At 36.6% G+C, this 24,713-nt stretch overlaps 1 pseudogene; it reads right to left on the reverse strand.

Annotated features, from left to right (window-relative positions):
* Window positions 1–267: 267 nt before the first annotated feature.
* LOC126708302 (histone-lysine N-methyltransferase, H3 lysine-9 specific SUVH4-like) lies at window positions 268–24,194 on the reverse strand (annotated as a pseudogene).
* Window positions 24,195–24,713: the final 519 nt, after the last annotated feature.

A 24,713-nucleotide genomic window follows, 5' to 3' on the forward strand; every position in this document is an offset into this window, starting at 1 on the left:
ACTGTAATTATTTGGGTTTAAAATTTTAACAAAATAGATATATGAAATTTATTTTAGAATAAAAAAAATATATTAAAAGTTTGATTGGAATACATTTTCTAGAAGTTTTTTTATTTTTATAAACCACAAGAGAACTTTCATTCAACAAGTAGTAAATGATTGATTTACATCAGATTGTAATTGAATGAAGGAAAAAAAGCTGTGTCAAACCAGTAAACACTCTGGCTTGAAGAGTTTCATAATATTATATATATATTTTTCCTCTAATAATCGTGTTTGACTTTTGATGCCTAAAGCCAACCGTTTTCATTAGGAAGGCAAGTTAACCTATTAACTAAAGAAGACGATACATACATGTTCCATTACAAACGTTTAGTATTCTTTCAGCCTCAAATTAACGCGTACAGTTCTCATTGCCAATATTACGGACGTACGCGATTTATTTAAACGCATATATGGTTTGTTACGCGAAATGCCTAGTACAAACGCTTCCGACAGTTAGCTGCACCACAATAGCATGGGAATTCCTTTATCTTTCCATCGGGACCAACAACGCTATCAAGTTGGTATCCATAGTCATAAGTAAGCTCCTGTTTATAGCATTAACACTGTTATGAAGTTGATCTATCAAAAGCTAAAACATTATTCTCAGGACAAACCTTAACCAGTGTAGTAAGAATACTAGCCAAAACAAAACATAAACTTACATTACCTACATTAATTTGCCACAACAGACATATAATAACGTGATAGTGAAGACTGAACAAGGCTAAACTTGCTACTCGGACACATTACATCATTATGCCATTACCTCACTAGTACATTTTGTTAACATTATATATTATTATTATTATTATTATTGATTTAGTTATAGACAGGTTATATTATTAATTCTAGAGGTGGAGGCCCCCATATTTTTTTTTTTTTTTGGTAAGCTGGAATTAACATTCAACTAACAACCAGAAACCAACCTAGGACAGCGCCTGTTACAAGATTCACCGTGAATATCAGCCTCAACAAGGAAGACTAAATCCACAGGAGGAACAGAATAAATAAAAAACTCCGAAGCTTGAGAATGGCCAGAATTCGCTAACCGATCCGCACATTTATTAGTTTCGCGAAATACATGATTGATACAAACTTGGGGGATTTGGGAAATCAGCACCTTTCAATCATCAAATAGAGGAGAAATAATAGAGTTACCGTAACGGGGATTTTTAAGAGCGTCCACAAGAGCCTTAGCGTCTAGCTCAATAATAATGGCAGGAAGCTTCATTTGATGGATAAGCATCAAACCATCTCATAAAGCCCATATTTCTGCAGAAAAACTGTTCACATTGCCCAGCTGCCTTGAAAACCCAATCACCCAATTGCCCATATCATCTCTGATCAAGCCTCCCCCAACTGCCTTACCTAACGCTGCACTCCAAGACTCGTTTGTGTTCAACTTCAACCATCCCCTCTCCGGTCTTTCCCACTTCACTTGCTTGATCATCATAGGCCGGTTCCGACTTGGCTTAGAGGCACAGAGGAAGAACTCCAAAGCCTGTGATAAGATACTCTTACTCAGGTTCGGATTAACACTCTTACTATTGAAAACAACCTGGTTCCGTTGCTTCCAAATCCACCAAAGAGCAAAAGAGAATAAGACATTCCAAGGAATACCCACAGCATTTTGAGAAGATTTAAGGCCACCATTGGAGATTAACCAATCTCTAATACCTTGAGAGAAGAAGGAAGACTGAACACAGTATAAACTTAATTGATGCCAAATGGGTCTGACCAGATTACAATCTCTGAGGGCATGCAAAATAGATTCGACTTCTAAATGGCACAATGGATAGGTAGTATCAAGCAGAATCCCTCTATTAGCTAAACATTCCTTTACACCAATACTCTGCTGCATACACTTCCAAATAAACAACTGAATTCTAGGCAGCGACGGAAACTTCCAAATCCAAGAACCAGAGAAGGACCTGATACCAGGAGAGTTTATGGCAAGGAGATAGGCACTTCTCATATCAAAATTGCCTTTTAAAGAAGACTTCCAGGCTAGTTTATCACTGCATCTTGCCACACGAGGAACCGGGACAGCTTGAATGTCAGCTTTATCTTCAGGGGGAAGCTCAAAAGGAAAAATAGTCCAATCCCAGCCAGCAGGAGAAAAAACATCTTTGATTTGTAAATTCTCCAAAGCTTGCGGGATCGGGCTGTGGATAAGAGACCGGATGGGACCAAGGTTGGTCCATGTATCAGACCAGAAGTTTAGATTGCTTTCATGACCTGGGATCCATTTAACCCCTTTTTTGAAAACTTCTTCACCTTTCTTTAAGCCTTTCCATACCGGAGAGCTTGGAAGTCTAGCTTCATTCCTAGAGCTGATTCGAAGCCTATTGCAATACTTGAACTTCAAAACCTTAGCCCAAGGCACATTCCCCTCTTTATGGAACCTCCAATTGAGCTTGGCCAAAAGCGCCGTGTTCCTACCTTTAGCAGTTTGTAAACCCAACCCTCCTACCTCTTTCGGCTTAGTCACTTCACCCCAATTGACCCAATGCATTTTTTTAGCATGATCTGAAGACCCCCATAGAAAGCTTCTATTGACCCTATCAATACCATTCAAAATTTTTGCAGGAAGGGAAGCATATTGCATCACATAATTTGGGATCGTTGAGGAAGAAGCCTGGATGAGAACTACCCAACCAGCCATAGAGAGTAAATTGGCTTTCCACCCTACCAACTTCTTCTTAACTCTATCTAGCACAAAGTCAAAGTCATGCTTGTGGTCACCTGAGTGCTTCAACGGGAAACCCAGGTACTTACCAAGATTAGACGTCGAATTAAACCCAAGACTATCAGAGAGAAGCTCTCTTTGATCCGGATCCACATTTGGAGAGAAAAACACTCGAGATTTGGCTTCACTCACCCTCTACCCAGATTTTTGGCAAAATTCACTCAACACTTCCTTAATGGTATTACAGTTGTCCTGATCTGCACTAGCAAACAGCACCAAGTCATCCACAAAAAATAAGTGCGAAAAAAAGGGGCCGCTCCTAGAAGCTCTCACTGGATTCCAGAGCTTAGCCTCACACTTCTCCTTAATCAAATGGCCTAAAAATTCCATACAAAGGATGAAAAGATAAGGAGAGAGGGGGTCTCCTTGTTTAATACCTTTAGATGGGCAAAAAGCATCTAAACAGCCACCATTAAAAAGAAGGGAAGTTGAGACCGAGGAAACACAGCTCATAATAATATCAATAAGAGAGGCAGGAAAATTGAAAAAAATCAGCATTTCTCTAATAAAACTCCACTTAATCTTATCGTAAGCTTTTTCCAGATCAATCTTAATAGCCATATACCCCTTGCGACCTTTAGCTCTGCCTATAGAATGGATCAATTCTTGCACAATTATAACATTGTCCGCCCCTCTCCTACCCGGAACAAAAGCCGTTTGATAAGGCGAGACAAGATACTCCAAATGAGGTCTAATCTGAGCAACAATAATCTTAGTAATGATCTTATAGATAGTGTTGCACAGACTGATAGGACGGTAATTACCAATGGTTTCAGGGCCTTGGACTTTAGGAATGAGCACAATATGGGTCCTGTTAAGAAAATTAGGAACCTTTCTATCTCTGAAAACTTTCCTTACTTCCTCCACTACAGACCCCCCAACCACTAGCCAGAACCGTTGAAAAAACCCGGCATGAAGACCATCTGGGCCTGGCGCCTTATAAGGTTTCATAGACCATAAGGCATCTTTGATTTCCTCCAAAGTAACCATACCACCAATCATGTCCTTGACTTCCTCAAACAAATGCACATGGCCACGCACATTCTGCCTTGGCACCCAAGAGGCCTCCTCTAAAGAAGTGGTATAAAAGGAGATAAAACCATTTCTCAAATGCTCCATTACTTCTCTCTCCATCGTTAACCACATGCCCATCTCATCTTTAACCGAGGCAATGTGATTCCTTTTCCTTCTAGCAAGGGCAGAAACATGATAAAAGGAGGTATTGTGGTCCCCTTGAATCATCCAATTAATTCTGGACTTAAGCATCCAGAGGTCCCTTTCTTGATCTAGAACCACCTCAAGCTCCTGATGCAACTTATCCTCAAGATTAATGAGAGAGGAGCTCGGCCAATTGGAGATAGCTTTTTGGACACCATAGATTCTCGCCATAATTCTTCTCTTCTTTTGGTGGATATTCCCAAAATGATTCCTATTCCAACAGGTAGCTTCTTTAGAGAAAACCTCAATAGACTCAGCTAAATTCCGGTTACCACCCTAAGCACTAGAAACAACATTGGGGAAAGACATATCTGAGAGCCAGAACTCTTGGAATCTGAATGGACAGTTGAGCCGAACGGATCTAACCGGAATGGTCTCCATAAGAACCGGACAATGGTCAGAGTGACACCGGGGGAGATGGGTAACTTTTGCCTCAGGGTAAAGGACACACCAATCCAGATTCATGAAGAACCGGTCAATCCTTTCCAAGATGAGATTACTAACATCCCGCTTGTTTGGCCAAGTGTACCTTGGGCTAGAGAAGCCCATATCCACCATACTACAGATATCTAAGCAATCTTTGAAGGCCAGAGACCGATTAACACTGACCCCTCTGCCCCCAAATTTATCCTCTTGAACAAGAGGTTCATTAAAATCCCTGGCCATAATCCAAGGCTTATTATGTAAATCAGCAACTTTAGCTAGATTATTCCATAAAATGCACCTCTCTTCACTCCTAGGACTAGCATAAATAGCAGAAAAAACCCAGGAAAGATTAGAGGCACGTACCTTAACTTCGACATGAATTTCCTGTTTTGTTTTAGCAAGCTCAACAACCTCCACTTTGTCATCATTCCACAGCAGCCACAACCCACCCGATAATCCAATCGTCTCCGTATGAATTGCCCCATCAAACGGTAACCTGTCTGAGACTACCTTTGCTCTGCTACCACCCAACTTGGTCTCCATAACTACAAGGATAACCAGGTCATGCCGCCTAGATAATTCATGGATGTAGTTTTGAAAGGAGGGTTTTAACGCTCCTCTACTATTCCAAATCAGCAAATTCATGACTAAACTAATAACACAAGGAGCTAGCACCTCAATCCGACAGAGGGGCTCCATCCCTTCCCTCCGATACCATACCATCATACCCCAACTCTTCATAGATTGTCCCTTCTTTAGAACAAGGACTCGATAACTCCTCATCCAAGATATCCCCATTACCCACACAAGTAGCTTGGCCAAGAGCTTCAGAATTGAGATTTAAATTAGTAGACTCACCTAATATCTCAACACCATTAACTGTGCTAGCCTCAGAATCCGGAGGAGCGACTCGTTGATCCCCTGAAGACCGTGTCTCACTCCGACTGCCTTGGTGATCTACATCAACATCGGACAAAGGAGGTTCACACCCATCCTTTTGTTGATCCCTTCCAACACTATGTTGAACCCTTCCAACACTAGCTGCTGCTGTGAATTTAAAAGACTGATCAAGAGGACCAGCCGTTCCATGGTAGAGAGCAGAGGTATGAAGTAGAGGCAGAGGAGTGGGTTTTGCAGAAAAATGTTTCCTTACAGAGACACAGTCAGTGTTAGGAGAAAACTGACTTAATCCCCTTGCAATGACTTTTTGACCCTTTACAGAAGTTGGATATTTTCGGTGGATTTGGGCTTGAGAAGATGACATGGATAAAGGCCCACTATCTTCACCATGATTAATACCCTCTTTTTCCAGCGGCATGCAATCCACTGGACCCAAACCAGATTTTTCCTTCATGCTCGTGGAGCCCAAACCAGTGAAACTTGGAGTCCAGCTCGGTTCAGCCCTCTTGTGATGGTCCCCACTACTAGGTACGTAAACACTACGGGACATTCTAGGTGTGATCTGCTCTACCAGTTGACGTGTTCCTCCATTCTGGGAAATTAGGAGGAGGTTGTGGCGCAGCATTCCGAGCAGATTTTGTAGTACCCTCCGTACTACCAACCAAATTTGTTCCCTTGCGACCGTTAGTCCTTCTGCTCACTACCATCCACGGTCCGTACTGACCGTTGTCCTTCGTGGCCTCACCCATTTCAGCCATGCCAGTACTGGACTGCGCCCCATGTCCGGCATGATTCTCTTGAGACGTTGCACCTCTGTTAGGCAGTGCATCCTCAACCGGCGCCTCTTGCTCCTTACCCTTTCGTATGGTGTATGGGCAAGCCACCACTGTATGCCCAAGCCTTCCACAGGAGAAGCAAAGGGTTTGGATGCCCTCGTAGCTCACCGGTTGCTCAAAACGCCCAATAAGGATGGTATTCACTAGCGGTTGGTTGATGTCAATCTGAATGCAAAGTCTGGCGTATCTGCCACGAGCCTCCATGGCTGTATGGGAGTCAATCCTTAAGACCTTACCAATGGTTTCTCCTAGCTCCTTTAACACCTCCGCTTCATAAAGTTCAATGGGAAGTTCATAAAGACGAATCCAAACCGCAATCAGAGATACATTAGCCGTAGAAGGCTTAAAAAAAGGTTCCCAAGGCCTTATGGAAAGAAACTGGTCACCAATAAACCACGGACCCTTCACCAAAACATTATCAAGGTCCTCCTTTGAATAGAATCTTACCAGGAAAAACTCAATCCCAAGATCCACACAGTCCATCCTACTCGTCGGCCTCCACATTTGGTTCAATTTGGTCCTCATGTAAAGCAGGCTGTTCGTTCTACCAACAAGCTTGACAATAATGGATTTTGACCACGGACCTCTAATGCGGCTTTTAGTATCTTTGGACAGCTTGTACTTGACCCAGCCGTCCGGAATCGAATCATTTTCCTCCCCACCTTCACCGTCAGACCCTTCATCTTCCTCCATAAGACTATCAAATTCAAAAGCTTTCGCATAAGCCCCTGGCATTTCACCCACGAGTTTCTCCTTGAATGAGGCTCTGTCAACAGGTTCGGAGCTTTGAACAAACGGAGGTGGAGACCTCTCCCGTGGACCTTCATTAAACTCAGCATGATGTATATCTTTAATCTTCTTGTTACTCCGGGCCAACTCTGCCTCTTCCTCCCTAGAGAGCGTACGTGGTTTCATAGAGAGCGTTTTCCTTATTGTAAAAATATTGCCCCCATATTTCTTTTACATCTGTTTGCAAGCCTCTTCCACAGTCTTCTCCAAAGTGGATTCTTTTTTAAGAAAACAAAGAAAAAAAGAGTATTATTAACAAAACATGAATCCAAGTACACTGGAAGTATATACAATAGAAACACAAATAAATCCTCTCCAGCGTAGATATTGGTATTAGGATAACAAAAGCAATGAAGTTGCAACCGTCAAATATAAAAGATTTATAGTTATGATATTATCACAGACCTAGCTTATTAGAGCGTTTACCTTTCAGTTATAGTATTCATAAAAATTGGTTAAGAATCACCCTGTTACGGTGTGCTTCCTAGCATACAATTTCCAATCCCTTTTCAGATTTAAAACGTGTCATTAAAACTACTGGAAGAAAACATTGTGAAGACAAACCTCAATGTCCAAGCAGGAATTATCTGAATTCACTACTTTCATTATGCTTTGGAGGCATTAAAAAAAGGAGGGGGGCGGGGGGGGGGGGGGGGGGGTGTGGGAACTATAGACGAGCAACAAATTACCTTCATAGGGAATATGTTATCTGCAGCAAATAACACCACTCGCGCAAGTCTAGCATCGTGGTGGGAACTCAAAACACACTGAACATTGAGGTTAGGCTCACAACTGTGATTAATAAATCTGGCAACATTACCACAAGTACCTGCATCTATACAAAACTCAGGCCCAGTTTCTGATATATGGTCATCTCTTTTCTTAGCATGATTGCTTGAGGGTATAGATACATTGCGAAACCGCCTCTGCATTAAAAAAAAAAAAAAAAAAATCAGAGGAATAGTTGAAATTAGATTAAGAGTGACCTTACATGATCGTTTCTGTACAAGATTGCTTTACAATCAATAGAATGACAACAATTTATTCTCATTCCCTTGAGAGAGAGAAAGAGAGAGAGAATAAATTGTAGTTTAACTATTTAATTATAGAGCAATCTTATACTATTTCCCTTAAGTATAGAGATTAAAGACAATTTAGTGAAAATTTGTGGTGAACAACAAAGCAATAGAAAGCTGCTGCAACAGGGTAAAAAATTTGCAAGTTGCATTCTTCCAATATTTAAGCAGTTCAATACACCCTAACAAAACAGTACAGATGTCACATAGCCACAAATTTGAGTTCATGCGTAACTATTGGTACCTCTCTCCCTCCTATTCCTCTCATCGTTTGCAAGCAATCAATGTCAAATATATAGTCATTCTCTGAGACATTGTCTAATTCATCACTCTTCCTGAGAATTCCACTGTACTCAAACTGGTGCACCAGAAGGAATAAAGTCTCTAGACCTAACAGCCCAGCCTTTATCCTTGGTACGATAGACCTGTTCACAGAAAAATGATTTAATCATCTGTTGCATAAGTGATATACTCAGAAAACATTACTATTTAACCCAAAAAAGAAAGAGAAAACATTACTATTTGATTTAATTACAGGACCTCAAGTTCATAATTCAGTCCCTGCTGGGATCTACGATTTAGGCAACTATGTCCACAGCAACAATTTGGACCACATTCAAACACAACATCCCTTGGTTCACCTAATCTGAAAAAGGGAAACAAGATACCAAACTTTCAAGACAAACACACACAGAGGATAAAGACCAATAAATCTCAAATAGATACCTCAGAAACAAGATACCAAGCTTTAAAGACAGAAGAAAAGAAAAGAAAACATAATAGAAACCAGAAAACATAATTTAAAAATTCAAACAACACGCTAACTAACAGGGTATTTTCCAACTAGCTGAAAAAGCAAGCTAAATAAAAACATATAGACATAAAATGTGCATAACATTAATTAAGACTACTCTGCTTCATGGGTAATATCTAATCTAACATAGGTTACGAAACATAGTTAGTAATATACATGATGAATATATTCAGTACAGAATACTTAAACATTTTCATAGGCCGAGTCCAAAGTACTCAGGCAGAGCATACAGAGAACACTCAAAAAAGAAAAAGAAGACAAGACAAACAGGCAGCACAAGAATCAAACCATTAATAATCCTGCCAGAAAATCTAGGAGATCCATCTCATAAGCTTGCCGCCATTCAAATAAAGAACACAACAGCTGAGATTTAAGTTGAATAATCGAGCGTTCCTTCCCTTCAAAATGCCGCGCGCAGATTCCTTTACCACCACATAAACACGTAGGAATAACCACCCAAGTACTGGAAACCATCCTCTTACCACACAACCCCAACCAACAGGAGCATATCAGTAGTCCTTCTAGCATCACCCAGTTAAGACCCACAAGAGTGAGAGATAATTTAAGACTTCAATAATGGCAATACATTTAAATTATTATTCTCCAATTTAGTACCAGACTTACGCTATCTCAGTATAATTTCACAAAATATTATAAAAAATAATTAAGTAGTTAATATACATATATTTTTTTAAAAAATTTTGGACGTGTTTTCAAGCAAAATTATAAACAAAAAAAATTATGTTCCCTCATAAATTTATAATGTTATGATTTCGAATAATTTGAGTATTTTTAATTTAATATAATATAAATATGTGCACACACACATATATTAAGATCTAATCATTGAAATTATAGAAAATTAGTGTTTAACTCTGTGCATATGCACAGTACAATTAAAAACAATCATAATTATACAGTTTAAATTATACATTTTTTTTAGAAGATGTTCAAATTATATATGATATTAGCTTACACTTTTTTTAAATCATACATTTATAAAATATATAATGATTTAGAATTTAATTAGCTTTAGATTCTTCGGTTTTTGCATTCAATAATTCAATTGCCAAAAAAATTACTGTAAAATCTTAAATGGATACATGGTGGAAAATTGGACTCCAATTACTATAAAACTTTGTTTCATATTATAAAAGGAGAGTTTTTATAAGAATATATGCATTTGTGTAATAAAGTATAATATGTGTATTTTACAAACTATGTTACTAAGCAATCAATTTCTGCTGACCAACCATCATTCACATCCCTTTGAGCCATTCTCTCTCTCTCTCTATATATATATATATATATATATTCCATGATTAACACTATGTCAATGCCAGCAGTTGAGTTGTAAATTGTGGAAGATTATGATTAGATGCATTAAAAGAGGGAGAGAAGAGTGAGCAGAGAAAGGGTATAAGAAAATAGGTTTGGGACTAAAATTGATTAGTCCCCATATCATGTATATTCTATTGAAATGAAATGACATGATTACAAGAAACCCTTACACTAATATAAAATAATAAGCTAATACAAAGATAGCAAGAAGTATAACTCTAACATCCTCAAACCAACAGTGCAAACCTCACCTGCCACCATCATCGTGCACGTATGGGAAGTCATTGCCATTAAGTCGAGCACAAGAACACTTCTCAGCCTTAGTGCATTTTCCTTCGCAATTGCATCCAGGAGCATTTGGGGGGATACTTACATTTTCTGCAACTTCAACAGACTTGACATATTTAAAACCTACAATTCCAATAATGTCAGTAGTACTGGCATCCATAGATATACTACCAGCAAAGTCAACCCAAAAAAATAAATAGATAAATAAAAACAAGAAGAAGAAGAAATAAAATGTTTATCAAAAACAGGAGGGAGACCTAAAGAATAAAAATGATTTTTATTGTCATTTGCCATTCAAGGAACAGAAACTGCAAATAATGCCTTTATGGTGGAGTAAAATTTATGTAGAAACGTATAATTGCATATATATTGCTACTAAAAAAAAAATTAGATGGGAGAATTTACCTGAAGGTGCAATAGGAGGAACATCACATACATTTGTAGCAGCAATACGTATTTTTTCTTCACCACCAGAGATATCCATACACACCAATCTAGAAAACTAACTGACATAAGTTATGTAAAAATATTTTTCATTAGTGGTTTTTTTTCCATTTTTGTTTTTCTATGGAAAGACAGAAAAACAAAAGGGCATAACTCTAGTAGAGAGGAATTATTTTTTCATTAATGTGGCAGCTTACAGAATTCATACCCATTTAATTCAGAATGACCTTTAGAGACTTTCTTCCGAGCAAAATCTACCTAATTTATAAAATCAAACTAAGAGTAAGAATAGTACTATGAGCAAGAAAGAGGTATGTGTAATCAGTCAAAAAGACCAGAAAAGCCAGATCAAGTATTAAAATATGACTTATATGCAGCCTAGAAGACCATCAAAATGCAAAAGAAGAGTCAAAACAAAAAACCTAATTAACTACTAATACCTAAAATAAAATTCAATGGACCAATAAAAATACAATAGACTAGCAAAATTAAATAAGACTAAATTAAAGAAAATATTTTCATGCGCTTCCTGCACCACATGGTAAACGCTAAGAAAAATAATCATTTGAAATCAAGATATGGACACAGAAAGAGTTTAACAAAATCTACAGAAATATTCAATAAATACATATCTATAAATGTATAAAATCAACTACAGAAATAAGAAAACTAGGATGCATAATAAAAATACTTAATCAGCTATAAGACAGGCCACAAGCTCTCAATAATTTGCAAATGAATTTTTTTTTTCTTTCTATTTTTGGATAAGACAAGTTATCAAGTGTCCGTCTGAAACTGAAAACTTTTGACTGAAAGTACTGTAGATAAAGTGTAAAACTAATTGAAATAGTATAGTAGGACCTATGAATAGTATCAAAAAGTGCAATGGAACTTATAAATAGTAACAAAAATAAACTGAATAGTAGTAAAAATAAACTAAATAGTAAAAAAAGCTGGCTTTTCAGCCAATGCCGAACGCACCCCAAGTAAGTTTCCTCCCAACTACTTTTTTTTACTTATATTTTTTTAATAAGTAAAGAAATCATTATTTGTATAAAGAGAAAATTCAAATGAACAGGAAGAGTTTAACAAAATCTACAGAAATACTCAATAAATACATTTCTATAAATGTATAAAATCAACTAAAGAAATAAGAAAACTAGGATGCATAATAAAAATACTTACGATCAGCTACAAGACAGGCCACAAGCTCTCAATAGTTAGCAAATGAAAAAAAAAATTTCTTTCAATTTTCGGATAAGACAAGTTATCAAGTAAGTTTCCTCCCAACAACCTTTTTTTATTCATATTTTTTAATAATTAAGTAAAGAAATCATTATTAGTATAAAGAGAAAATTCCTCCCAACAACCTTTATTTATTTATAATGGAATTGTAGAGGTGCTTTGAATGTTGATTTCATAAGAAGAATTTTTGAAATGGCAATTAATCATCGCCCTTCAATTATGGTTGTTATGGAGACGAGGGTTGAAGGAGATAGAGCAAGAAGAATTATTGAAGGATTGCCTTTTGATGGGTACATCACTACAGATACCGTTGGCTACACTGGGGGTTTGTGGATCCTTTGGAAGACAGAGGATGTTGAAGTGTCTCATCTCTCAAGCACAGAACAAGAAATTCATGCCTCTATTAAAGGTGCACTCTTCTAACCTAACCTGGCTTATTTCTGCAATTTATGCTAGTCCTAGGTTAGCTGAAAGAAGAATTTTATGGAATAATCTAAAAACTATAGCTCAACTCCATAATTTACCTTGGCTGATGCTGGGGGACTTTAATGAAGTTTTGTGCAGAGAAGATAAGTTTGGGGGAAATCAAGTGAATCTGAATAGAACTCTTGAATATAAAGAGTGTTTGGATGAATGTAATATGCTAGATTTGGGTTTTGCGGGTCCTAAATACACATGGAAGAATCGTAGGCCCATCACAAGTCTTATTTTGGAAAGAATTGATAGGTGTTTTGCTAACTCGGGGTGGAGACTCCTTTACTTATAAGCTATAGTTACCCATTTGCCTAGAACATTTTCGGACCACTGTCCAGTACTTTTGGAATTATGTAAATCTAATACCAATAATTTTAATAAATTGTTTCGTTTCCAAACGATGTGGCTTCTTCACCCGGATTTTTATAGAGTAGTGTAGCAAGCCTGGGTTGAGAATAGAGCACTATAAAGAGCAGTGGCAAATTTTGTTGATAGAGTTAAAAAATGGAATGTGGAAGTATTCGGCAACATTTTTGCAAAGAAGAGAAGGGTGTTAGCTAGACTGAATGGTGCACAGAAAGCCATTGCAGAGAACCCTAATAATTTTCTATTAAATTTGGAAAATCAGCTTTTGTCAGAATATTCCCTTATTTTAATGCAAGAGGAAGAATTTTAGGCCCTTAAGTCTAGACTAAATGCAGCCTCTTTTGGGGACCGAAACACGTCCTTTTTCCATGTCTCCACTGTGGTGAGGCGACATAGAAACAAAATAAGGTGTATCAAGGATGCAGTTGGGAATTGGTTAACTGAGGATAATGAGGTAAAGGAGCATATAAGGAGTGGTTTTATAAATTTGTACACCACGGAGCTGAGGTAGTTTACTAAATCCTCGAATGTCTCTAATTTCTCTTGCTGCTACTTCTCAGATGAGGTTAGAGCTAGGATTCATTGTGATGTTACAGTGGAGGAAATTAGAGCAAGTCTTTGGGCTCTCAAACTGTTCAAAGCTCCAGGTCCCGATGGTCTACATGCGGGATTCTACCAACATTTTTGGATGGAGGTTAAAAATTCTATTTGCGAGGAGATTAAAGAAATTTTTATGCATGGTGTTGTGTCGAGTTATCTAAATGAGACATTGATAGCCTTGATTCCGAAATGCCAAAATCCAGAATCACTGAGCAACTATAGGCCCATCAACTTGTGTAACTTAATTTATAAAGTTATTTCGAAGATCATTGTGGCCCGAATCAGCAGCTTGATATCTCCTGTGCAGACTGCTTTTGTACCTGGCCGAAGAGGAACTGATAATGTTATCATTGCCCAAGAACTCTTTCATACCTTGGACAAAAAGAAGAAGGGAAGAGTCGGTTACATGGCTATCAAGTTGGACTTAGAAAAAGCATATGATAGGCTTGAATGGAGTTTTGTGCATAAAGTTTTAGAAGCCTTTCGTTTCCCTCCAAAACTCACTACGATCATAATGAGCTGTATTGCGACTACTAGCATTTCCGTTTTGGTTAATGGGGGTGCTTTACAATCATTTGAGCCTTCAAGGGGTATTAGACAGGGAGACCCCTTATCCCCGTATATTTTTATATTATGCATGAAATATTTGGTTCACCTTATTGAGCAAAAGTGTGTTGATGGAGGTTGGACCCCTTTGAAGGCTTCCAAGAATAATGTAGGAATCTCCCACCTTCTTTTTGCGGACGATATCTTATTGTTTGGAAAGGTTGATCCCGCTGCTTGTGAAGCAATATTGGAAGTGCTTGGGAAATTTTGTGCTGAATCAGGCCAAAAAATCAGTTTGGAAAAGTCTCGTGTTTATTTTTCCCCAAATGTTATTGAAAGTTTAAAGGAGGAAGTCTGTGGTAAATTGGGCATTAGGGTAATGCATGATATTGGAAAGTACCTTGGATTCCCGTTTAGACATAGAGGGGTTGCTCGTAATCCATATAAGTTCATAGTGGAAAAGGTCATGAGCAAGCTTGTAGGGTGGAAGGCAAAGTATTTATCCTTTGCTGGATGAACGGTTTTAATTAAATCTGTGATGTCTACCATTCCCAACTATGTGATGCAAGGGGTGGCTCTACCAGTCCATGTTTGTGATAAATTGGATAAAATTAACCGGGACTTTTTATGGGGTTCCACAAGTGAGAAAAGGAGGATGCACATGGTTGGGTGGAGCAAAGTTATAAAGTCCAAGGAAGATGGGGGTTTAGGAATACAAGCGGCTAGGGCGAAAAATATTGCGCTGCTCTCTAAACTAAATTGGAGAATGTACCATGAACAAGATGCTTTATGGACCAAGGTGTTGCTTAAAAAGTATTGTTCCATTTCAAGAGCAAGGTCGAGGGATCCGGTAAAACTCCCTTCTTCTCCTAATTGGAAAGCCATAAACCTGGGGTTTCCTATCTTCAAGAAAGGTATCTGGTGGGGTATTGGAAATGGTCATGGAGTGAGAGTTTGGTTGGATAGCTGGATTAATGGTGAGTCTCTTCGTGGCATGATAGAGGGACCCTTAAAGCAAGAGGATGCTGAGTTGACTGTGGCTGTCTTGTGTCGTGATTATGATTGGAGATGGGAAATCCTATCCTTTGATCTACCAGATTCAATTAAGAATAAAGTTAAAGCTATCCCACTCCAACTCTTTGGAAGTAGGGAAGACTCTATCATGTGGAAATATTCCAAAGATGGTGAATTCTCCACTAATTCAGCCTACCAATTAGCCAACCAACCTGATTCAGCAGAAAATCCTTTTACAGAGCAGTGGATTTGGAAATTGGATATGCTACCAAAGATAATAAGTTTTCTCTGGCTTTGTGTACATGGTAGCATACCTGTGAAGAGTGTTCTGGTAGCTAGGGGTATTAATTGTGATAAGGTGTGTCCTATATGCAAGCGGCATGAGGAAACTATTGTACATTTGCTGCGAGATTGTGAGGTTGCGCATGATTTGGGGTGTAAGTTGGGAGTTCCTTATTCTCATATAAAGTCCTTTAATGAAAATTTCGCTAATTGGCTTAGAATTAATAGTTTGAGTACTGTTAGACACAACACACATATTCCTTGGTGCATGGTGTTTTTATATGCGGTTTAGTGTTTGTGGAAAAATAGGAATATTGTGATGTTTGAAAATGGTATACCAAATCCTAAGCTAGATAAAGTCTACCTTGGTCAAGCTAGGGAATTTCACTTTTGTGTGAGTAAGATCAACCAAGTAACCTCCAAAATACCCTTCCCTGTCAGTTGGAATAAACCATCATTTGGCTGGCACAAATTAAACACTGATGGTGCTTCCATTGGAAATCCGGGTAAGGTGGGAGGTGAAGGAGTAATTAGGGACTGCCATGGTGATTGGGTCAAGGGGTACTCAAGATCAATTGGGTATACCACTAGTGTGCTAGCTGAATGGTGGGCATTATGGGATGGGCTGATCTTGGCCATTCAATTGGGCATAAACCAGCTAAGGTGATTGTGGAGTTGCTCAATGGTGCTGAATGTCCTAACCGGAGTTACTCTCCTTTGTTAAATGATTGCAGGTCCCTCATAGCAAGACTTGTGCAGGTCCGGGTGAGGCATTGTTTTAGAGAGGCGAATCAATATGCCGACTTTTTGGCTAAAAGGGGCTGTGTTATGTTGGAAAATTTTGCTGTGTTTGATATTCCCCCCTTTGCTGATATGTATATTTTGTTGGACTCTGATAAAAATGGGTTGTACTGTTATAGGCATGTTGCTAGTACTCTTGCCTCAATGGCCAGTTTGTAATGTTTATTGCTGGTTGCTAATATAATATCTATCCTATTAACCAAAAAAAAAAAAAAAAAAAGAGAAAATTCAAATTAACAGAAAATTTATCAAGCTCCTCCTAAAGAATTAGAATCTAAAAATTTAACATGGAAAGGAGAGCAACCCTGTGGCAGTGTATCAAAGTGCTTACAAATATTTCTTGTATCACTCAAGACACTTTCCAACAGAGGTTGTGAGTTGTGACCAATAGACAAAAAATGCCTGGAAAAAAAGAAAGGAAGGATTGTTTGCCTGATTTATGACCAATTTGGGCTGGTGTGTTATTCGCGTTAAATGGTACTTAAAAACATTAAATCCAGAAGCACCTCTCTCTTCCCGATAATGATCAACCTGACAGATAGTGAAAAAGAAACAGAACACATGAATGAAGAAAAAATTAATAAAAATAGTGAAATATCTTTTTAACATAAGAAAAAGAGAGTACAATTTGACCTAATATTTCTTTAAAAGAAAAAAAAAAACTTACAAGATCCTTAATGGTATTTAAGAGTACATGAATGAAGAAAAAATTAAGAAAAATAGTGACAGTGCATAATATTAGGAAAAAGGAAAAAAAGGACAGATTAAGATTTCTTTTAAACAAAAGCACTTAAAGCAGAAAAAAGCCTTTAACGTTTTTAATTTTCCAACCCACAATATAAATCCTTAATTACTCCAACAGAAACCCATCTAAAAGAAGATGTAGAAAACCAAAAAAAATATTCAACAGAAGACTGAAAGACAATTGGATAAATTACAAAAACAAATGTTATTTTTCAGAATCTACAATCATAAAGAAATGAGCTGCAAGGTTCCACAATGAACAATATGGAACCAAGTACAGATAGGGATACGAAAACAAGATACCGCTTCAACCTAGTCCAAGTAATAAAGTGATTTTGAAAAAGAAAAGATACATTAACAAGAATCTGGTTTTACTATTTCATATATATAACGCATAAAGAAAGGCATTGCACTTATCAAGATTGACAAAGTCTTGATATTTTCATAAAGAGCTAAAAATAGTTTTGTCAAACTACTGTATCAGAAAGTTAAAATAAGTTTTGTTTATCATGCACATGTCCTAATTTATCCATCCAGAACGAAGGCATTTTCAATATTTCCTCAAAACCACTGTTGAAGCATGCATTTAAAATGTTTAAAATCTCACATGACAACTACACACACATATTAGTGGGAACGTGATTTTGTCAAATAAGATGCTTGATCGAATTTTAAGCAAAGGTACAAAATACAATATAATGAAGAAAATTACATGGCCTAAATCCATAAAACTATTTTATAGTTTATGAAAATTCTCAATTCACACAAAATCAATTTTCATGGACTTCAAAATACTAATACAATTCTTTAATAACAAACAAACTTTAAATTCGTTAGTATGTTCTACCTTGTACAAGCCATCATATGTGTAAATTTTTCTTGGATGCCCACCAACAACACATTTATGTCCACGGATCACTCTAACAGGTAAACCTTTTTTTTTTGAGAAACAGGTAAACCTTGATCTATGTTATTCTGTAAAAGATAATAATCACATACCATAAGATTGATTTGGTAAAATATTATTTATTTATTTTTGGCTTAAAGGTAAAATATTTGTTACCTTACCCATTTCTATGAAATAAATAAGCATATTAATACATCTAAATAAATGAGGATTTGACAGCCACAATTTCTAATTCCATATATGAGTCAAACTTGCAATTGATCACATCTCATTTCATTCTAATAACATTTGACTTTGTTCAAGTTGAACTATTCGATAGCATGTTAACATTAAATGTAACAATATTAAAAAAAAAGTGAGCAAAACTTCTTTTTAGGGTAGTTGGCAACATTATTCCCACTACAAAACCCTAAAGATTTTATTTGGGCATATTAAAACCAATTCTTTTAGCAATTTGATCCTTGGTTCACAAATTCACATTAATTCTAATTCATGCAATTCATGTTGGTAAGTTGAGGTTTGAAACACAAATTGAATTTGAATTTGAATTCGATTTGTTTTCATTCCTCGAAACATATGAATTTGCCAGAATGATTTCAAATTCAACTCATCTTGGCCAATTCATTGGTTTCGAAATAGGCAGTCAAGTAAAATACTATACATTAGGTAAAATGCGATTTCTACTAAACTATGATGGTTTAACATGTTAACACCTATTAGGCATATATTGGAATTGCGCATATGAATTTGCTAGAATGATTTCAAATTCAAATCATCTTGGCCAATTCATTGGTTTCCAAATATGAAGTTAAGTAAAATATCATATAGAAGGAAAAGTTTGAATTCGTCTAAACTACGGTGGTTTAAAACGTCAACACCTATTAGACATTTATCGAAATGACAGATCATTATTAGATGCTAAAATCCAAATGGGTACCCTTGTACAATGGGAAAGGGCTTACTAGTGACCATTAATATAAGCACTTATACGGTTAGACCATGTTCTCTCTCTCTCTCTCTCTCTCTCCCCCACCCCCCCCCCCCCCCCCCCCCAAACAAAAAAAAGGAGAAGAAAATTTAGGAAATGATGGGGGAACATAATTGAAAGCTTCCTTTGAAGACTTATAAGAGGCGAGGAAAGGTTGGTTCAAGTTCTCAAACGATAATTTGGGATGTTTCGCATAATGGAAAGCTCTCTTGGAACATTTCTTAGCTATTCCATCTATTAGAAAGTTTCTATTCTACTTGTAAATAAGTTTCCCAAGTTTTATTGTGTCAAGGGTAATCTGATAGTTTTTCAGATTTTGTATAATGTGTTGGACTAAGGACCATATATATGTCTTCTTGGTTTAAAAGTTCTTAATTACTTTATTTGTTATTGGGAATCCTTTAGGGGTACTAGTCTTTCTAGAAAAGGTTTTGGGAATCCTTGTACTAGCCATTGTTTTGAAATCAAATTAGCTTTTAAATTATCTAACCTTACCAAAACCCTTAAGCATTAACACCTATTAAATAACCCTTCAAAATCTCATAAAAAATCCTTTTAGAGCCGAATTTCTAAAGATCCTTCATCAGAATATCTCTATCTTATTCAATTGTTTTGTTAGGAACTTCTTAAAATTTATTATTATTTTTTTATAGAAAATCCTACTTAGAAGGAAAGATAAGAAAAAGGCATTCCAATTTTATTCTTTTCCCAAAAAACATAAAAACCTATAAGCACAAATAGATATTGGTTATTGAGAAAATCCTACTATTTTGAGCTCAATTATTGGTTATTTATTTCATTTTACTATCCCGGGTTTTGTTAGAAAAATAATATTATTTTATATATAATTATTAAAAATGGTGTTCTGGGAAAATTATTTTGGAGAATAGTCTTTTGTGTTTTAAAAACATAATTTTAAGTATTGAAATTTCAAATTTTACACTGAATTCATGTTTCCAAAACACAAATTCAGTGTAAATGTGTTTACCACAACACTATTTTTAACAATTAATAATACAATAAAAATAATTTTCCCAAAAAAACCTTAATTAAAAATTCTACCAACTTAAAGCGCAAAAACCCAGGTAATCAAATAAAAATAATATGAATAAATTAATATTGCTGAGTAAGTCATTCCGAACCTTGAGAGCCAAATTACCACGACACATAACTTGATCTTTAACTTGACATTTATTGCCGAGTAAGTCATTCCCACCTTCACCTGTATACTCAATTTCTTCTGACTTGTCAACATCATCTTCATATTGGACAGACAAGACAATTGAAACAGCAACTGGCAACATAATCTCTTTTTTTTTTTTTGCTGAATAACTGGCAACATAATCTTCTGACTCCTGAACTCTTCCTGCAATAATCCAAAGAGATAATTAAAGAAAGATTAAAACTATAAACTCACAATGTATTCCATCTAAGTTTACATAGAAACAACCAATTAAACAATCGTGAAAGCCACTCAGCATCATGGCGTTGTAATATGTATTATTGGTTGCTTATCCTTTGTTAAATACCAACATTCAATTTTTAACAAAATAGTTTGCGGATATCCTTTACCATAAAGATAATCCTAGGCCTTTTCATCCATCATTGTGATCTTGGCAGGACATTTCAATTTCCTTAGCATCCCATGCACCTAAATCTTCACCATTTTTTTCAATTGTATTAAGTTTAACATATTCTTAGAAACTTTATCATTGACCATACGCTTGGATGCCATTAAATTACTGTTGTATACACACTTTACTAATCAAATTCCGCAGAATTCCTGATTACTTTTAGATACCCTACCACTTTTGAAGATTCTCCAGTATAATCAATTCCCCTCAAACACTGCCCATGAAGACCAACAGCCACCATTGCAGCCCGGGAAGAGAATTGATGTCCAACATTAATAAAGGTAATAACAAAAATTAGATTAAAAGTTTGGAGATGCCATAAAACAATTAATGTAATTTATAAAAGAATAGATAGCAAATATCTACACCCCCAACAGACAACTGAATTTCACGAACCTGGTAGATGACCTATTTTCTTGCTGTACAAATTTTTTTTTGAATTCAGCATCTGCCATAATTCACAAAGCAACAGTAAGGAAATGAAGTAACAAAGTAGACCAGAGTTACTCTACACTATAGTAAATCAAAGTAACCAGAAATGTTCACATATGGGAAAAAAATAAAAGTTACAAGCCTGCTTAAATATCATTTTCAATACAATAATTTACTACTTTGAAACATTAACCTAGTATTTTTTGGTAAAATCATTAACATTAACCTAGTATTGAAATTAAGATAAGCAAAAATTGATCAATATGAGTGTGTGGTGTCCACAAGCAAAATAAATTTAATGGCATAATATTTACTATTATGCAATACTGTAAGTAAAAAAAATTAAAAAAAAAAATGTTACAAGAAACAACGAAATTTAAGGAGAATGCCTATCAGCCTAAGTCTATGTACGCACTTATGCATGCATTAAACTAACCCTTTTCTTCTCTCCAAGAATTTTCAAACGTCATCAGTATCAAAATGCATTTGTGTACTTGCCAATGAGTCCTCAACCCATAATAATTGGAGGGTAAGGTTACCGGTTCAAAACCCACTATGTGTCTTTGAAACTTGCCCAAAAAAAAAGCTTTACCCATGCACCAAATGAAACAGGAAGTATGTGACAAAGATAAATTCAAGCCAGGTCAAAGAGATCTTTGACAATATTTATTAAGCCACCATATGCAAATTGTACAGCTATTAAGACTCTAGAATGCAGCTATTTGCAAGTTAAAAATGCACCCCTACCTGATAAGGGACATTTCTAACCTGATATGATTTCGGCATTATCATGATTTTGTAACTATGCATCAGACCATTGGCAATAATACCAGTTCAGAGAAGTTTTTCAGTTTCATTGGTAGCTAAACCATAGTTCTTGAATAGCAAGTATGATTGATTATTAAAGCCATTGGATAATGTAGATAGTGTACAAGTAATATATGTGTAACACATAATCCAGCAACTTGCCTCAGAAATAGCCTTGAGATCAGGTCGCCTGGTACATCTCTTAGCATGACCATCACATGCATTCCCGTTCTGCAAAAATTTGTAGCATTAATGTAAATAACCATAAAGATCAATAATCACCAAGAATAAGTAAGGCCATAGATACATTATGTGATTTTAAATGCATGAATTGGCCACTTGAAAAGAGCTAGCATGGAAATTAAAAGATTATAAAGAACAATTAAAACAACAAAATTACTATCAGAAACCTTGAATCCAAGAAGGGATGCAAATTAAAAAGTGCATGTGTAATTACCAATAATAATAATTAAAAAAAAAAAAGATTATTTAATAAGAAATTTTAGCAATCATATAAATCCTAACAATGAATTATGTCTCACATGAAGGTCAAGTTGAAATGGATTGATCAATAGGGTGCTTGGCCTATTCACATGTAAATGTTCATCCCATATACACAAACGAAGTAGTGCAACTAAAGCCTTGTGTAACAAACTGCGAAGCATATTGCATATCAAGATCATACTCACAGGTGGCCAGCCTATTGACATTTAAGGCCTCAAACCGCATACAAAAATGAAGTAGAAGAACGTCTAAAGCCTAGTGTAACAAACTCTAGAAATTCAACATCAATTCTGTGGTTTCTCCAAAACTGCCAATAAATAAAACTAAATTAAGAATTAAAAGTGAAGGAGAGCAAAAGGAAGTGCAAAAGACTAGAACTTCTTCAGCAAATTGACCAAAACTTTAATAAAAGTAACCATTAAAAGTAAGGGGAGAAAAAAAAAGTGAAAGAAATTGAAGTTCATGATTCTCACATTATTTTCTGAACCATTAGAAATGTGCACATCATCCTTAGGCTTAAGGCATCTCTTCTCCTCTTCCTGTGTAAAGCATAGACAGGCTATGTTAAAAAAAAATTTGCTAACTCAAATTATTAAAGTAGCCAAAATATAGCCCTGTGAACAAGTATTAGAATTTTGCAGATATACTGGCCTTAGCTTTCTTGCATCTATACTCTTCTATCAACATGCATAGACAGGCTAAGAGTAGACAAATTAAGAAAGGAACTTGCAACTTATCTATTCCAGACTAATCAAATCCAGCGCATATGAAAAAAATTAAAAGATGTTTAGCTCACTGCAGGATTCTTAATCATTTCAATTTCAAAAGATTATATTGTAAATTAGTCAAAAGAAAAATATCTCAGAATTCAGAAAAGAATATATGTGGCTGACCATGGCTAATATGTTTAGGATTCATAGCCAATCCCAAAAATTTGGGACTAAGGCTTGGTTATTGTAAATTTAACAATAACCACTAGTTGTGTTACATTATGTGTGCACACATGTTGTTCCATTATGTGTGCCCAAAGGAATTATAAAGCCTTACTGATACAACAGACAGCTTGGTATGATCTATCTTAGAATGCAAAAAGCATTTAGTTCAGAACAATGTAAGTAAGAAGTTAATATGGGAGACTCAAAAAAGATAGTAACAGTAATATTATGTTAAAGTACTGACATCATTGGTTTACTTGTACCATTACACAATGGCCATTTATGAAGCTAATACTACATTTCCTATTACAGTGCAGTTTCTTCTCTAATTTATTAATCCTCAACTATTGTAGACATGTCCATCTTCAAACTTTCCCTGTTTTCTTTCATCTTATTCACACAGTAGCGAGTTAATATAAAAGAAATGTTTAATGATAGAAAGTTCAACAACAACAACAACAAAGCTTTAGTCCCAAAATATTGGGGTCAGTTATGGATTCTCAACATATTAATCTAAAGACATCTTGTCAACTATAAGTGCAATACATATATACAAAAATATAAACAGGTGGAAATTATATAACCACCTGAACAAAGCGAAGGTAAAGTGTATTGAAATCCCTTAATGTCATTGTTACCCTCATAGAATCACTGACTACTTGAGCATCGCCATTGTTACACTCTGTCTCCAGATCACTTATACAACCAATGTCTTCCACAGGCACAACTACTTCAGTCTCTTTCTTGCTAACTTGATCTTTGAGGTCATCTGATAACCTCTTTCTCTTACTACCATAGGATGTCTGTTGTTTATCAGATTTCTGTTGAAGCCTTGGGCTAACCCTTCCCTGCATGTTTTGCAGTCGCAGGCTGCGTCGCAATGGTTCAATCTTTTTAATGCATTGGGCAATATTCTTCCTATCATCAGCTAGCACTTTATTTTGATTGCACGCCAAGAGGTCATCACCTAATTCCTTTAATAAAGCCATTGATTATAGACAATATCACTGCCTGCATTCATAAAAAGGACCCCTCTTTTAAAAATCCGATACACATCTCTGTTAGAAACTGGGATGCACGGACGCGGCACCCAGGGTCGCGCACCCGCGTCCGACGCGGCGGGACGCGGCGACGCGGGAGGGACGCCGCAGACCGCGCGTCCGTCCCGCGTCGTGCCGCGTCCCGCCACGTGGCAGTGCCCGAATCGGGCCGACGCGGGCCGACGCGGCTCAGATCGGCGCTGATACGGCCGAAATCGGCGCCGACGCGGCCGAAATCGGCCCGACTCGGCCTGTATCGGCCGAAACGGCCGAAACGGCCGAGTCAGGCCGAAATTAAAAAAAAAAAAAAAAAAAAAAAAAAAAGAAAAAAGGTGCAAAACGCACCGTATTACTAAACCTAAGACTCCTAAGTGCCCAGACCCCCTCAAACCCTCACATTTCGTCCAAACTCTCAAAGTCCATCTCTCTCACTCCGCCCCTCATCTCCCTTCTCTGTGTGTGTCACTG

Source organism: Quercus robur, chromosome 12, assembly GCF_932294415.1.
Source record: "Quercus robur chromosome 12, dhQueRobu3.1, whole genome shotgun sequence".
NCBI classification, from domain to species: domain Eukaryota; kingdom Viridiplantae; phylum Streptophyta; class Magnoliopsida; order Fagales; family Fagaceae; genus Quercus; species Quercus robur.